The sequence below is a fragment of the Saimiri boliviensis genome, chromosome 15 (genome assembly GCF_048565385.1).
Source record: "Saimiri boliviensis isolate mSaiBol1 chromosome 15, mSaiBol1.pri, whole genome shotgun sequence".
NCBI lineage: Eukaryota > Metazoa > Chordata > Mammalia > Primates > Cebidae > Saimiri > Saimiri boliviensis.
In genome coordinates this window covers 78203214-78218088 of record NC_133463.1, presented here as the reverse complement: position 1 = coordinate 78218088, position 14875 = coordinate 78203214, and the positions used below count along the sequence as shown (strand labels likewise).

General features: G+C 39.9%; 1 long non-coding RNA gene across 1 annotated transcript in view; it reads left to right on the top strand.

Annotated features, from left to right (window-relative positions):
• The first annotated feature begins 79 nt into the window (after positions 1 to 79).
• Positions 80 to 14875, top strand: part of LOC141581498 (uncharacterized) — a 72715-nt gene continuing 57919 nt past the window's right edge. Inside the window, exon 1 of the long non-coding RNA XR_012514182.1 lies at positions 80 to 13765. This is a non-coding gene — a long non-coding RNA (uncharacterized LOC141581498). The remainder of the gene's footprint in view (positions 13766 to 14875) is intronic.

The following is a 14875-nucleotide window of genomic DNA, read 5'->3' as shown; positions in this document are numbered from 1 at the left end:
ACTGGGGTCTGTCAGGGGGAAATATGGGAGGGACAGCGGCGGGTGGGGAGTTGGGGAGAGATAGCATGGGGAGAAATGCCAGATATAGGTGATGGGGAGGAAGGCAGCAAATCACACTGCCACGTGTGTACCTATGCAACAATCTTGTATGTTTTTCACCTGTACCCCCAAACCTAAAATGCAATAAAAAATAAAAATAAAAATTAAAAAAAAGAAACCTAAGGAAAAAAGTCAGGAAAATGATTTGGAGTAAGGCAAAGGGGTGGGAGTGAAACCTATTTTAGATACATTGAGTTGCTAGTGATGGCTGGGCATCTAACCTAGCGGTTGAAAATTTAGACTGAGTCAATGCAGAGATCATTTCTAAAGTGGGAGGCAATAATTAAAAATGATGTAGTGAGTAAAATCATGAAGGGAGAATATGGTGGCTGGGTAAGAAATGGGCCACTGGAAGACCAGGTTTAGGATTCAAGAGGAAAAAGTGAAACCAACGAAAATGGACTCTTGTCCCAGTGCCTTTGCATGTGGTGCCTTGATCCCCTGCAATCCACTACTCTTAATGTCAGTCACTTCTGTAAGACAGTTCAGATAGAACTCCTTCCAGGCTGTCTTCTCTTCCTGTCCCGTCTTGTGCACCTGCGGTTGGGCTTCTCAGTACGTATTTCAGTTTCCCACTGCACTTATCATGTTTTATTTTCAGTATGTCTCTCAGTCTGCTTCTGCAACAGACTTCACTAGAATTTGAAATCAAATCTTCCTGATTCTAGAATACATGCTTTTCCCACTATGTTTTGCTGTAATGATTTTTAGTCTACTTACAGTGTAGGACAATTGAGACTCTCAAATGAGATGATACATATGAAATTGCTTTGAAAACTACAAATTAACATGTAAGTATATAAGCTGACATTACTACTATAAATCTGTTATTGACTATATATTTGTGTGCATTTAAAGTGACATTATTGCAAATGTAGACCATATTTGTGCACATGTGCATTAACATGTAATAATATGTAATAAAGTGTATATATACATATAGAATAACACTAATATTTTACGTATGTGGAATTATTCTTATATGTATATACATATATATTTATGTGGATGTGAATGTGTGTATATTTATTATAGTACTAAGGAGACAAGTTATTGGCTTTTAAAATGTATTCTATTAAATGAAAATTTAGACAAAAGACACTTTTTTTGATATGTCCTTTTATCAGAACATTGTAAATACTCAAATTCATAATCTTGAATGTTGATAATAACAGTAATTATTCACTATATGTGAATTTGTGGTCTTTAGACTACAAAGCATGATCACAGGCACTATTCTACTTGTTCTCATCAAAATACTGTGAGGGTATTTGATTCGTATATTGGGAAGTATTGGCTTTGATGTTTGGCAGACTATGGCTTCCACTCTGGATCCTGTCTACTTTCTAGCTTGGCTATCTTGAGCACATTATAATAGCTACATGATTGAGTTCCTTTTCTGTTCATATTCTTTTATATATTGTTTTAATTTTTCATAGGGACTCATAACAGGTATGTATTGTTCCCATTTATGAATGAAAGTACTTGTTATTGGAGGAGTTATGTGACTTGAATTTTTAATTTTTATTTATTTATTTTGAGATGGAGTCTTGCTCTGTCACCAGGCTGGAGTGCAGTGAAGATATCAGCTTACTGCAACCTCTGCCTCCCAGTTTTGAGTGATTATTGTGCCTCAGCCTTCTGAGTAGATGGGATTGCAGGTGCATACCACCACACCCTGCTAATTTTTGAATTTTTAATAGAGACAGGGTTTTACCATGTTGGACTGGCTTGTCTCAAACTCCTGGCCTCAAGTGATCTGCCTGCCTCAGCCTCCCAAAGTTATGGGATTACAGGCATGAGTCACCATGCCTGGTCACTTGAATCTTTTCTAAATGTATTGAGTTGGCTGGAAGTGCTGGCTCATGCCTGTAATCCCAGCACTTTGGGAAGCCGAGGTGGGCAGATCACAGGTCAAGAGATCAAGACCATCCTGGCCAATGTGGTAAAACTCTGTATCTAGTAAAAATACAAAAATTAGCTGGGCATGGTGGCACACATCTGTAGTCCCAGCTACTCGGGAGGCTGAGGCGGAAGAATTGCTTAAACCTGGGAGGGGGAGTTCGCAGTGAGCTGAGATTGTGCCACTGTGCTCCAGTCTGGCTACAGAGCAAGACTCCGTCTCAAAAAAAAAAATATTGAGTTATTTTATTGCCCAAAATCTACCTCAGTAAGTATTTCATGTGCTCTTGGAAAAAAATGTGTATTATGCTTATATTGAGTGGTGGATTTTATAAATGTTAATTTGGTCAAGTTGGTTGACAGTATTGATCAAGTCTTCAGTTTCCTTACCAATTTTCTGTCAATTTGTTTGATTATTTACTGAATTAGAGATATTAAAATCTTAAACCATAATTGCCAATTTTTCTACATCTCTTTTTGTTGAATCAGCTTTTACTTCACATATTTTGAAACTCTATTAGGTGTATAAACATTCAGAATTGTTATGTTTTCTTGTTGATTTGATCTCTTATTATGAAATGAATATTACTTTCTTTGGTAATATGTGTTCTGAAGTCTATTTTATCTGAATTTAATATAGCCAAATGCACCTTTCTTTTTATTAAGTGTTTTTATACTTTAAGTTATACTTTAAGCTATGGGATACATGTGCAGAACATGCAGGTTTGTTACATAGGTATACACGTGCCATGGTGGTTTGCTGCACCCATCAGCCCGTCACCTACATTAGGTATTTCTCCTAATGCTATCCGTCCCCTACCCCCCTGCCCACTGACAGGCCCTGGTGTGTGATATTCCCCTTCCTGTGTCCATGTATTCTCATTTTTCAACTTCCACTTATGAATGAGAACATTCAGTGTTTGGTTTTCTGTTCCTGTGTTAGTTTGCTGAGAATGATGGTTTCCAGCTTCATTCACATCCCTGCAAAATACATGAACTCATCCTTTTTATGGCTGCATATTATTCCTCGGTGTATGTGTGCAATATTTTCTTTATACAGTCTATCATCGACGAGCATTTGAGTTGGTTCCAAGTCTTTGCTCTTGTGAATAATGCTGCCATAAACATATATGTGCATGTGTCTTTATAGTAGTATAATTTATAATCCTTTGAGTATATACCTAGTAATGAGATTGCTGGGTCAAATGGTATTTCTTATTCTAGATCCCTGAAGAATCGCCACACTGTCTTCCACAGTTGTTGAACTAATTTGCACTCCGACCAACAGTGTAAAAATGTTCCTATTTCTCTACATCCTCTCCAGCATTTGTTGTTTCCTGACTTTTTAATGATCCCCATTCTAACTGGCATGAGATGGTATCTCATTGTAGTTTTGATTTGCATTTCTCTAATGACCAGTGATGAGGAGCCCTTTTTCATATGTTTGTTGTCTACATAAATGTCTTCTTTTGAGAAGTGTCTGTTCATATCCTTCACTCACTTTTTGATGGGGTTGTTTTTTTCTTGTAAATTTGTTAAGTTTCTTGTGGATTCTGCATTTTAGCCCTTTGTCAGATGGATAGATTGCAAAATTTCCTCCCATTCTGTTGGTTGCCTGTTCACTCTGATGATAGTTTTTTATTTTTGTTTTTGCTGTGCAGCTCTTTAGTTTAATTAGATACCATTTGTCAAGTTTGGCTTTTGTTGCCATTGCTTTTGGTGTTTTAGTCATGAAGTCTTTGCCCGTGCCTATGTCCTAAATGGTACTGCCTAGGTTTTCTTCTAGGGTTTTTATGGTTTTAGGTCTTATGTTTAAGTCTTTAATCCATCTTGAATTAATTTTTGTGTGAGGTTTAAAGAAAGGGTTCAGTTTCAGTTTGCTGCATATTGGTACCCAGTTTTCCCAACACAATTTATTAAATAGAGAATCCTTTCCCCATTGCTTGTTTTTGTCATGTTTGTCAAAGATCAGATGTTTGTAGATGTGTGGCATTATTTCTGAGGCCTCTGTTCTGTTCCATTGGTTTATATATCTGTTTTGGTATCAAAAAAGATATACTATACTAACTATATAGTATATACTAAACATAGACTATACTAAAAGGTATGGTACGGTAGCCTTGTAGTATAGTCAGGTAGTGTGATGCCTCCAGCTTTGTTCTTTTTGCTTAGGATTGTCTTGGCTATATAGGGTCTTTTTTGGTTTCATATGGAATCTCAAGTAGTTTTTCCTAATTCTGTGAAGAAAGTCAATGGTAGCTTGATGGGGATAGCATTGAATCTATAAATTACCTTGGGCAGTATGGCCATTTCCACAATATTGATTCTTCCTGTCCATGAGCATGGAATATTTTTCCATTTGTTTGTGTACTTTCTTGTTTCCTTGAGCAGTGATTTGTAATTCTCCTTGAAGAGGTCCTTCACATCCCTGGTAAGTTGATAACACCACTGAGCCTACAGAAATACACATTACCATCAGAGAATAGTATAAACACCTCTATGCAAAGAAACGAGAAAATCTAGAAGAAATGGATAAGTTCCTGGACACATACAGTCTCCCAATACTAAACCAGGAAGAAGTTGAATCCCTGCATAGACCAATAACAAATTCTGAAATTGAGGCAGTAACTAATAGCCTACAAACCAAAAAAAGCCCAGGACCAGAGGGATTCACAGCCAAAATCTACCAGAGTTACAAAGAGGAGCTGGTGCCATTCCTTCTGAAGTTTCTTTTGATTGGTATTAATACATTATATCTTTCCCAAACTTTCCATTTTTAATCTGTTTGTGTCTTTATATTTAGAGTGCATTTCTTGTAGAAAGCATATGGTTGCATCTTCCTTTTTTCCACATTCTGAAATCTCTGCCTTTTAACTGGGATATTTAGTTCAGCCTTATGACATTTTTGACACATATTCTACTTGGACATGTGTTATAAAATGGATACTACATTGTTGCTATTTTTGCTGAAATCGATTAGTTTGTTTAAAGGTATTTAAATAATAAAAAATCGTATATGTTTATTCATGCAGTTGCCACTTCCAGGGCTATTAATTTAATTGTGTAGATCCACCTTTCCATCTGATGTCATATTCCTTCTGCCTAAATGATGATGTCTTCTTGTATTTCTTGTAATGCAGCTCCACTGGTGAATAACTTTGTTTAGTTTTCATGTATTTGTAAAAGCTTTCGTTCTGGCTTTATTTTAGTTTGATTTTGAAGCTCATTTAAGCTGGGTATAGAATTTTAGGTAGATAGTCTTTTTTTTCAATACTTGTACTCAGGGTTTTGAGATTCTTGTTCTGTGGGTTTACAGATTTTATAAAATTTAGACATTTTAGACAAATATTTCTCCCAAAATTTTTTTTTTTCTGTCTCCTATCACTCTCTTTTAAGGACTCTAATTACCCTGTTTGATGCTGGATATTTTTGTGTTCCGATATTCTAAAGTCTTGTTCTGGGATGCAGTTAAGTTACTTGGAAACATATTTTGGAGCATTGCTCTGAAGTCTTTTTTCATAGGCTGGACCAGAACAGTGTTTAGTCTAGGACTGATTATTTTCCACTACTAAGTTAAGAAGACCCTCTGAGTACTGTCTACTGCCCAGAAAATCATAAGGCTTTCACTTCTAGCTTAGGAAAGAGACACTGTTTATATAAGCCTGTGCCATAATGTTTATATTATTTTAGTGGTTTCTCTGAGTATTACACTATACATACCTAAATGTTCACATCTATTTAGAGTTAATATTTTATCACTTCGGGTAAAGCATAGAAGCCTTACCATCATCCAGGTCATTTTACCCTTACACTTGGTGTTATGATTGACATATATATTGTGTCTATTACATTGGAGACCTCCCAGTGTTAGAATTTTTGCTTTCAATAGTTATACGTATTTTTAAGAATTTAATAGGAGAAAAATAATTAATTCTGAAGTTTTATTCCTTTTGATATAATTCCTCTTCAGTCTGAAGAGCTTCTTTTGCCATTTTTTTTTTTAACCAGGTCTGTTGGTGACAAATCCTCTTAGCCATCTTTCATCTGAGAATGTCTGTATTTTAGAAGACTTTGACCATATAATTATAAAATATGTGCTTTTATTTGATGAACATTTTTTTATTTAAATTGACTTCTTATTTTGGAGAAAAAAATTTGGACAAAATGAAAATTTAAATCACTGCCATAAATGGAAAAATCAGTATCACTTGCTATAATTAGATGGCAACAAAAACATACACAATGAAAATAAAACATGATGAAAGTCTCTTTTGCCTCCCAGGCACTGGTCATGAAAGAAGCTCTCTCTTTGTAACAAGTTCCCTTTGAGAAACACTGGTTGGATGAAAGGATGCATCAATGAATGAATAAAAACAGACTATTTCTGTCTTTTTATTCATTGAATAAAGATTTATTGAGCCCACATTCTGTGATGGGCACTGAACTATCTCTGGGGTTGCAGTAATCATGGGACAGACAAGGTCTAGGCCCTCCCAGCACTGGTAGCTCAGTGTGAAGAAATGGATCCTACCTTCACCTGAGAGTGGGCTTTGATGGGTGAGGCACACTTGAAAAGACGTAAAATGGAAAGGTTGTTAGAGATGAAGCTCCATTGCCAGTTGCTTCAGGCTGTCACTCCCTGTCTGCAGCATCCCAGATTTTTCTCCCCTGCAGCTTGACCTCAGCTGAGATGAGTAGTGTTTGCTGCTTCCTGTGATGTTTGGAATCACCTTTTAGTATTATAACTGTCTGCTCCAAACATTTTTACTTAGCATTTAGTGAGAGCCCGACCTTTTTCCACCCAAGGCCATTAGTTATATCAGTGGGCTCTGTGTGTGTGCTCTTAGTCAGAATAAATCCCCCCTGAGTCAGGGGCAATAGATCATGGGCTCCATCATTTATGGCCTATAAATTAAAGGGTGGCTGGGAAATCTGGCTTCTGTGCCTGGCCGCTTACTCCTCAGATACACAGTGTCACTCTTTTATCGGGGGCTGGTGGGAGGAGACTGTTTGGTCTCCTTCTGAACCCCCTGAAAGACAGTATTTACTGGCTATGGAAATACCTTCACCGCATGTTTATTTCTTTGAGACACTCTGCCCTAAGCTCATTGGATCCTTGTTCTTGTCTCTGTCCAGAGCTGTCTGGGCATTTAATGGCCTTGGGTGGTATGTTCTCCACATTTCCAAGGCTCCTCAGTGGCAGCAGAATAGGCTTTTAAAAGCCTCACCACACCCAGAGTGTTTGGGGTTTCATAATGGCAAAGCGTGGCTGTCTTCTGCACTCTGGAGGTTGCATTCCTGAGACAGGGCGTTCCTCCCTTTCCATTGAGGCCACAAGGCTCCATTGATGGCTGGGACTGTCCCCTCCATGCTCTCTGAGAGCCTCAGCACCACTCTTGGGGCTTCTGCCTCCCCTCGGCCTGTCACATCACCTTCGAAAACAGATGCACGGCTGTGAAGTCGTAGGTTTCAGGATGGCTTTGCTGTTATAGAGAGATTGTTCTCAGAGACATCTCTGTCAAGTTCAGATCTTGGAGCATTGTGCTGTCTCCATATTTGGAACCAAAGTGCTGTCATGTAAAGCAGTTCTAGGATGCCTCTGTTTAGCCCATAGTGAGCTCATGAGGATCCAGGGAGGAGTGAGGAGCACAAGTGTGTGAGTCTGTTGCATTCAAGGGATTGCAGAGTTAAAGGCACAGCAAAGATCACTGGTCCAACCGGTTACCAGAGGGCAGCACCCTCACCCCGACATCCCTGACAAGTGCTCATCCAGCTTCAGTCTGAATGTATTGGACCCTGCCTGAATCCCAGCCTTCGTGAGCTCTTCAGTGCCAGCTGGAACCTCTCAGCCTCATTTATGTCTCCCCTCATGCCAATCTCTGAGCCCCACTGCTACCCTGAGGCAGGAGAGTTTTAAGAAACTCTAGATGAGTCAAATGAAATTCAGCTTCAGGTCCCACTTGGGTTGCTTGTGTAATATTTATCATCTGTTCAGGTATCTGGGAACTGGGATAAACTTTATCTTGATCCCAGCCACCTATCTCGCCCTTAGTCTCTGTGCCCAAGCCCTTGTTTTGCTAACATATCTACTTCCCAGCCATGCCTTGCCCACATGGGATCTTCCTCCCCAAGATTTATAGCTTGTCCTGGAGCTGCAGCCCAGTGATTTGGGTCTTGCTGGCTGATGATGGACCCCCTAGATATAGACTTGTATAGAGCACAACTTGCCCCGTTTTCTTGCTGCTTTGTATTCCTGTGACTGCTGGTAACCCTAAGCTAGCACCATCATTAGAAAATAGGCACAGCACCAGAATGGGCCTGCTGGGTTAGATGCCTTTCTGGGAATTGTATCTTGGCCCATGCATGAAATGTTTAATTTCAAGTCCTAGACCAGGCGTCCCCAAACAACGGCCTGTGGACTGCATGCGGCCCCCTGAGGCCATTTATCCGGCCCCCCGCCGCTCTTCAGGAAGGGGCACCTCTTTCATTGGTGGTCAGTGAGAGGAGCATAGTATGTGGCGGCCCTCCAGTGGTCTGAGGAACAGTGAACTGGCTCCCTGTGTAAAAAGTTTGGGGACGCCTGTCCTCGACCATCCATCAGTCTGTATTGTCTAACTGCAACTAATCATGATATTCCTGTATATCTATCAAAAATAAACCTCCTAAAGTAGAAACGTATTCAATGATGAAATATGCCATATATTGGATAAGTACTACATGCTGGACACTTTGCTATGGATTTTATATGCATTATGTCCCCCAAAGCCTATGAACTAGGCATTGTTATTATTGTTATTATTTTTATTTAATTTAGTTATTTCTTTTTTTGAGATAGGATCCTGCTATGGTGCCCAGGCAGGCCTCAAACTCCTGGGCTCAAGTGATCCTTGCTCCTTGGCCTCCTAAGTAGCTGGTCCTATGGCTGTGCGTCATGATGCCAGGTCCTTTTATTCTTACTCCTAGCAGCAAGCTGTGACTCTCCAGAGCACAGGCACTATAACTGGACTACCTGGATCGAAATCCCAATTGTGCCTCTTTTTAGTTGGGTACCTTGGATAAGCTGCTTGGCTTCTTTGTTTTTCAGTTTTCTCATTTATAAAACGAGGTCAACTACTGATCACTTCAAATGGTAGTATAAGGACTAAATCAGTTGACGCTTTTAAAACATTTAGAACAGTACCTATTGGCCTAGAGATGTCAAGTAACTTGCCCAGCACACACAGTAAGTAGCAGAGCTGGGACTTGCAGGAAGGACCCTTTGGCCCCTCCCTTGGTATCTCATTGTGCCCCCTCATCAGCCTTGAAACCCCTGGGTTTGGCCTGGGTCACCTCTTTAGATGACAATTCTTTGCAACAGTCAGGGACTTGCTTTCCTTGGTTTTGAACTCTTCACACTTCACATGTAGAGACGACGTCATTAATCTGCTTATCAAGAAAAAACAGTTTCTGTGTTGTCCTGGCTAAGAGAATGGAACTGGCTTTTGGAATACCGGGATCTGGTAGGAGGCACTGTCACTTCCCAGCTGAGTGATTTTTGGTAAGTCAACAAATCTCTTCCACCTTCAGTTTTCTCATCTGTAAAAGAAAGAGAATAAAATATACCTTGCAAGGCTACTGTGAATTCAACTAGATGACATGCATAAGAGAGTGACTGTGAAGTAATTTTGTTAACTTCAGTTTTCTCATTTGTAAGGTGGCATGATTGGACATGTATTTAAAGATCAAGTGAAAAAAATTCCTCTGAAGAGCTTAGCACACTGCCTGTCACAGAGCAATTACTCAATAAATGCGACTATCATCATCATCACCAACACCAGTAAGATGTCCTAATCAAATGTAAACAAATATTTGATTGTTTTCCTCTGATGAGGGGTTTCAGCGAAGGCATCCGTCCGACACCCTCCCGTCCTGGACAAGCTGGTCCAGGAGGACTGCATGAATCTGCAAGACGGTTGCCCAGCATTACGGCATGTAATATGGCTGTGAAACAGACTTTCCCTCTGCCTGAAGATAACTAGTCTCTAGGGGACATCAAACCTGTGACCCTGTCTTCATTAGCCATGTGAACTTACTGGCCTCATCTGCCCTTGGTAATAATTCCTGCCAGGTCACAAAGAATATCTTTCCCCCATGAGCCTTGGGTTAATAGCAACCTTTGACCCTATTCACTTAAAAGGTAATAAGCAACAGAAGCATTCATTCATCCAGCAAACATTTATCAAGGGACATTCTTGAGTTTCTTAGTTCATCATGACTCTGTGTGCCTGCTGCTGACTCTTTCAGGCTGCCACATTCTTCCCAAGATAAGAACAAAGTCAGGTATCTGAGTTTTCCTTGTACTGGGGCCATTCATCACCTTTTCTCTTCTCTCCACACCCAATCGAGTCAAGAACTCACATTAAAAAGGCTTTGAGCTGATGACTCTGAAAAAGCCCAGGACCCTGATTCCCCTTCCTTTATGATCCCATTAGCAGGCTGATGGTGACAACCATGTGAGCACGCCAAATACAAGAAAGCATCACTGACAAATACAGAACACATGTTGGCAGGCGCAAAGATGTGGCACTTCCTTTAAGCCGGCAGGTCTGTTGAATTCAGTTCAGTCCAGCAAGTTTTGGGTACGTGCCTATTTGCTCATTCATTCAATAATTCATTCATTCATCAATTTTTTTGAGTGTTGTATACACACACCGTACTGTGCTGCATGCAAGGTTGGAAACAAAAGAAATCTATAATGTTCTCCATGTTGGCATTCTAGTGGAAGATACTGTTTGCATTCGCAAAGCACTCAAAAAAAAAAATACATGCATGAGAAGAAAAATATTTACTTCATTTATCATTTATGCTTGCATCCATTCATTCAATTTGTTAATTACCAACTGTGCATCATGCACAGTGCTAAATGCTGGTACCCAAAGATGAACAAACAACAAAGACATAGTTTCTACCATCACAGAAATTTGGAAGACTGACTTAGATGAGATGATCAGGAAACACCACAATAAAGGTGAGACCTCTATGGGGAGAAAGAAGTAGCTTTGCCACCAGTGGGGAAAGGGCATTTCAGACAGAGGGAAGAGCATACGCAAAGCCTTATTGTAGGAAAGAGATGGACATTTTTGAGAAGATATTTTGAAAATAGGCAAGTAGGGTTGGAAAGTAATGATGGAGGGGGGATAGCAAGAGATGAGGACAGAGAATTGGGAAGGAGTCAGATAATGCAGAGAGCTTTGGCAGGTCGTGATGGAAGTTTGCAGATATATAGCTAGCTGCATATTTATCTATCTATCATCTATCTATCTCTATCATCCATCTGACTGCCTCTCTCTCTCTCTCATCTATCTATCTATGTATCATCTATCTATTATCAATCAATCAATCAATCAATCATCTATCTTTTGAGGCCAAAAGGAAACTTTTAAAAAGTTCGAAGCTGAACACTGTCATAATTTAATCTACTGTGTGCCTCTGATGTGTCAGGATTTGTGCTGAGGACTCTGATGATAAAATAAACAAACACTACCGAGACTCACTGAGTTTAGAAATTCATCCAATGTCATGAATCCCTTTTTCACAGTAGCATTCAGCCAGCTGAATATAACTAATTGCTACAATGTGTGGGATAAACATTAAAAAAATCAGAAGGGGAATTCAGTGACAGCTGGAAATAAAAGCCCCATAGATGGGGTAAGATTTGTTCAGGACCTTCTTGGACTCAGAGAGCAGGAATGCATTCTGAACAGGGAGAACAGAATATACAAAATGAAGGGGGATATGTAAGGAAAAACAAAGTGAATACTCCCTTCTTCATGTGTTACCTCATTTAGCCTCTACATCTCTTTGAGGCAGGTATTATTTTCCCTATTTTCAGATGAGGAAACTGAGGCCCATAAAGTTGCCTAGCTAAGGACATTCAGCCGGTAGGTGGCATGGACCATTGCCCAGAGTTGGAAAGGTTTTCAACATCTGGCTGGTGAACCAGAGAGAAAACTAGTGGTTCACCTATAGCTGAAGAAGACTTGGTGCTAGAGGAGACATTTCAGCTCTTTTGTTTGCTGTTATTTAAGGATTACATTCCCAGTTTCCATCTGGCAAGGATTGAATAAAGGCCAGGAGTGGGCCCTGCCCTTGGAGAAAACCCACTTGGCTGCATGGCCAGTGCTGAATCCATTGCCCCTGACTTCTGTTCCTATGACAACTCTCACCAGCATGAAAGACAGCCCTTCTACAGCCAGCAGCGAAGTTGCTCAGGCCTCAGAGTCCTGGTGGATATGGAAATGTTGTCTTGGCCATTTTTCCCTTTCTAGGTTCTAGGACATTCCCTGAGGCTGAGCGTAGAAAGACTGTAACTGCTTTCTTTTGCTTTTCCTCCCAAATTCCTCTCTGAGTCCTGCAGGGAGATGGAGCCTCATTTGCCATTCTCTCTGAAGAGCTTGACGTTCTTTTCTCTTTGCTAAGGCAGCTCCCATAAGCAACCAATCTCCCCTCTTTACCTGGCCTAACTAACCTGGGTCTTTAGGGCTCTGGACCCCGCATCTCAGTCAGCCTTCAGCAACTGTTCCCTTGGCTGTGAACTCTGGGGCCCCTCTTAGCAGAGATGGCTTTAGGGGCTTGTCCATGACTCATTCTTGGCTGAATCCTCTGCCACCACAGTCTTAAATTCTTAGTCTTCTTGTCTCTGAACTTGTGTTTTGTGAGTGGAGTCCAACGGGACAATGAAGCCTGCACTTGAACAGAGGAGAGATTCACAGTCTGGGTGTCCACAGTACCTCACCATGCCATTCACATTGGGGCATTCATGATGCCGCTGAGCACAGAACTCTGGCAGACCCACGATGCCTGGGAGGTCAGCATGACTTAAAGTGCATCCAAGACAGGCCATTTGAACTAGAGCTTACTTTGAATGCCAAGAGAAGGCAATGGCATTCCAAGAAGCATGACCCACCAAGGAATTCTATCCTCTGATCTCTGTTTTTATTTGTGCTACTACCTTGTATTGGTCAACCACGTATGCCAAGAATGATGGTTGATGAAAAGTGAAGATAAGATGAGCCATAGTTTCCTTTCCTTGAAGTCCTTCCTTACTCATCAGTAAACCAAAGGTAGAAAGCACTGGTAGAATACATGTGTATCAAGAAATGTAATAAAAACATTTGTGCTATTTCCATTGTTCTGATAAGAATAGCTTTGTGCTGTTTCTATTGTTTTGGTAAGAATGAAATACAGACTACCAGTTTTGAATTACATAATTTTGGTGATTCTGCATTTGAGTTAAATGCTCCTATATTTGCATTTAAAACTGGCATGGCATAATATAAAGATGAACAGTAAAATTAATGCTACTTAGATTTTTTCCTTAGAATAACGTTGAGTAACAAATGCAAAACCTTCATCATGTCTAATTGAAAAAGAAACCGTGAAAGGAAGAAAAAACCTTTATATTTTATTTCCTATTAGGGCATGTTTTCCCTGCATTTTGAACAGGAGGCTCTGTATTTTCATTTCCCATTGAGCCCTGCAAATTGTGTAGCTATCCTCGCCTTTAGGACTTATCCAATCAAGTATTTTTTAGATGCCTGATCAGCACCAGCCACATGACTTATCTGGGCATTTTAAATTTTTCTATCTAGGTTGAGACTACGGCAGAGCTTGTCTTGGTTCTTCCCATCTGATCACGTCATCCTTCCAGGTAGTGGGAATCCAGAGATAAACAGACGCAGCCCTAATCTGGAGGAGTTTACAATGCCGTGAGGGGAAGTGACAGGTAATGATGCCTGGGGAGCACAGAATGGGGGTATCACCACATCTGGAGGAGAGAGAACACTTTATTATTAAATATTCACTTTATTATTTAAATATTTCTATTTTATATTTAAATATTTAATAATAAAACACTTTATTATTAAATATTTAAATATAAAATAAAAATTATTAAATATTTTCCAGAACTTAGCACAGTGCCTGGTACACAGAGAATGCTCCATAAACGTTTGATGAATGAACAAATGGTATAATGAACACGAGTGCCCTATTAACCGTTGATTACTATGGAAATAGTAGGGTTATCTTTAATGGTAGGGGACATACAGGTGGTAGAGAGAATATGGCTTTCCAAAGGTCAGCTGGAGCAGAGTAACATAGTCTCTCTTTTGTCCTAATGTGTTTTAACTGTTTTTTTTTCTTCCATGAACTTTTTGGGGTATTGCTTTTATACTTGTAGCATGGGGTTTCCATCTTGAGGATGAGGAATGCTGCCTAAAATCAAAGGCCTGCGAGTGATTCCATCTTTTCTTCCATAGATATACAGTGAGTGCATGCTAAGTGCCTGGCTCCATTTTTGGACTGGGAGGAGCAAGTATCCAGGCCAGGAAAGGACTTTGAAGTCATTGAGTGCTGTAGTTCCCAAATACAGGCCCTCAAACTGGTGCTGCTGAGTGATGTTTTCACTGCTTTACAGAAGACTGAGTAAAAGAAAAGTGATGTTTAGAAAACTAGTGTTAGACTTTAAAGCATTTCCTTCTTCTGAGATCATGTTTTTCCTTCTCTTCTGTTAAAATATGCTTTTTTGGATTTTTGTTTACAGAATGACTACAACAGTGGATAATTGAATTTGTTGTAATATCCATTGTTGGCAAAAAGTTGGCAATCCTCTGTAATTCCTCTGATTTTTCTTTTTCTTTTTTCCTGTGGAGAAAATTTGTATTTGTCTGAGAAACAGAAAATCTGGAAAGCATCCATGTCATCCAGTTTCAATTTCTCTACACCTGAGCCCCTGCTCCAGCAGCATCACCTTCCTAAACAGACACTAAGAGTCATGCTTCCAAGGGCAAGGGAACTCCCTACCTATTTGTAAAAATTATTTTTAAAATGTCTT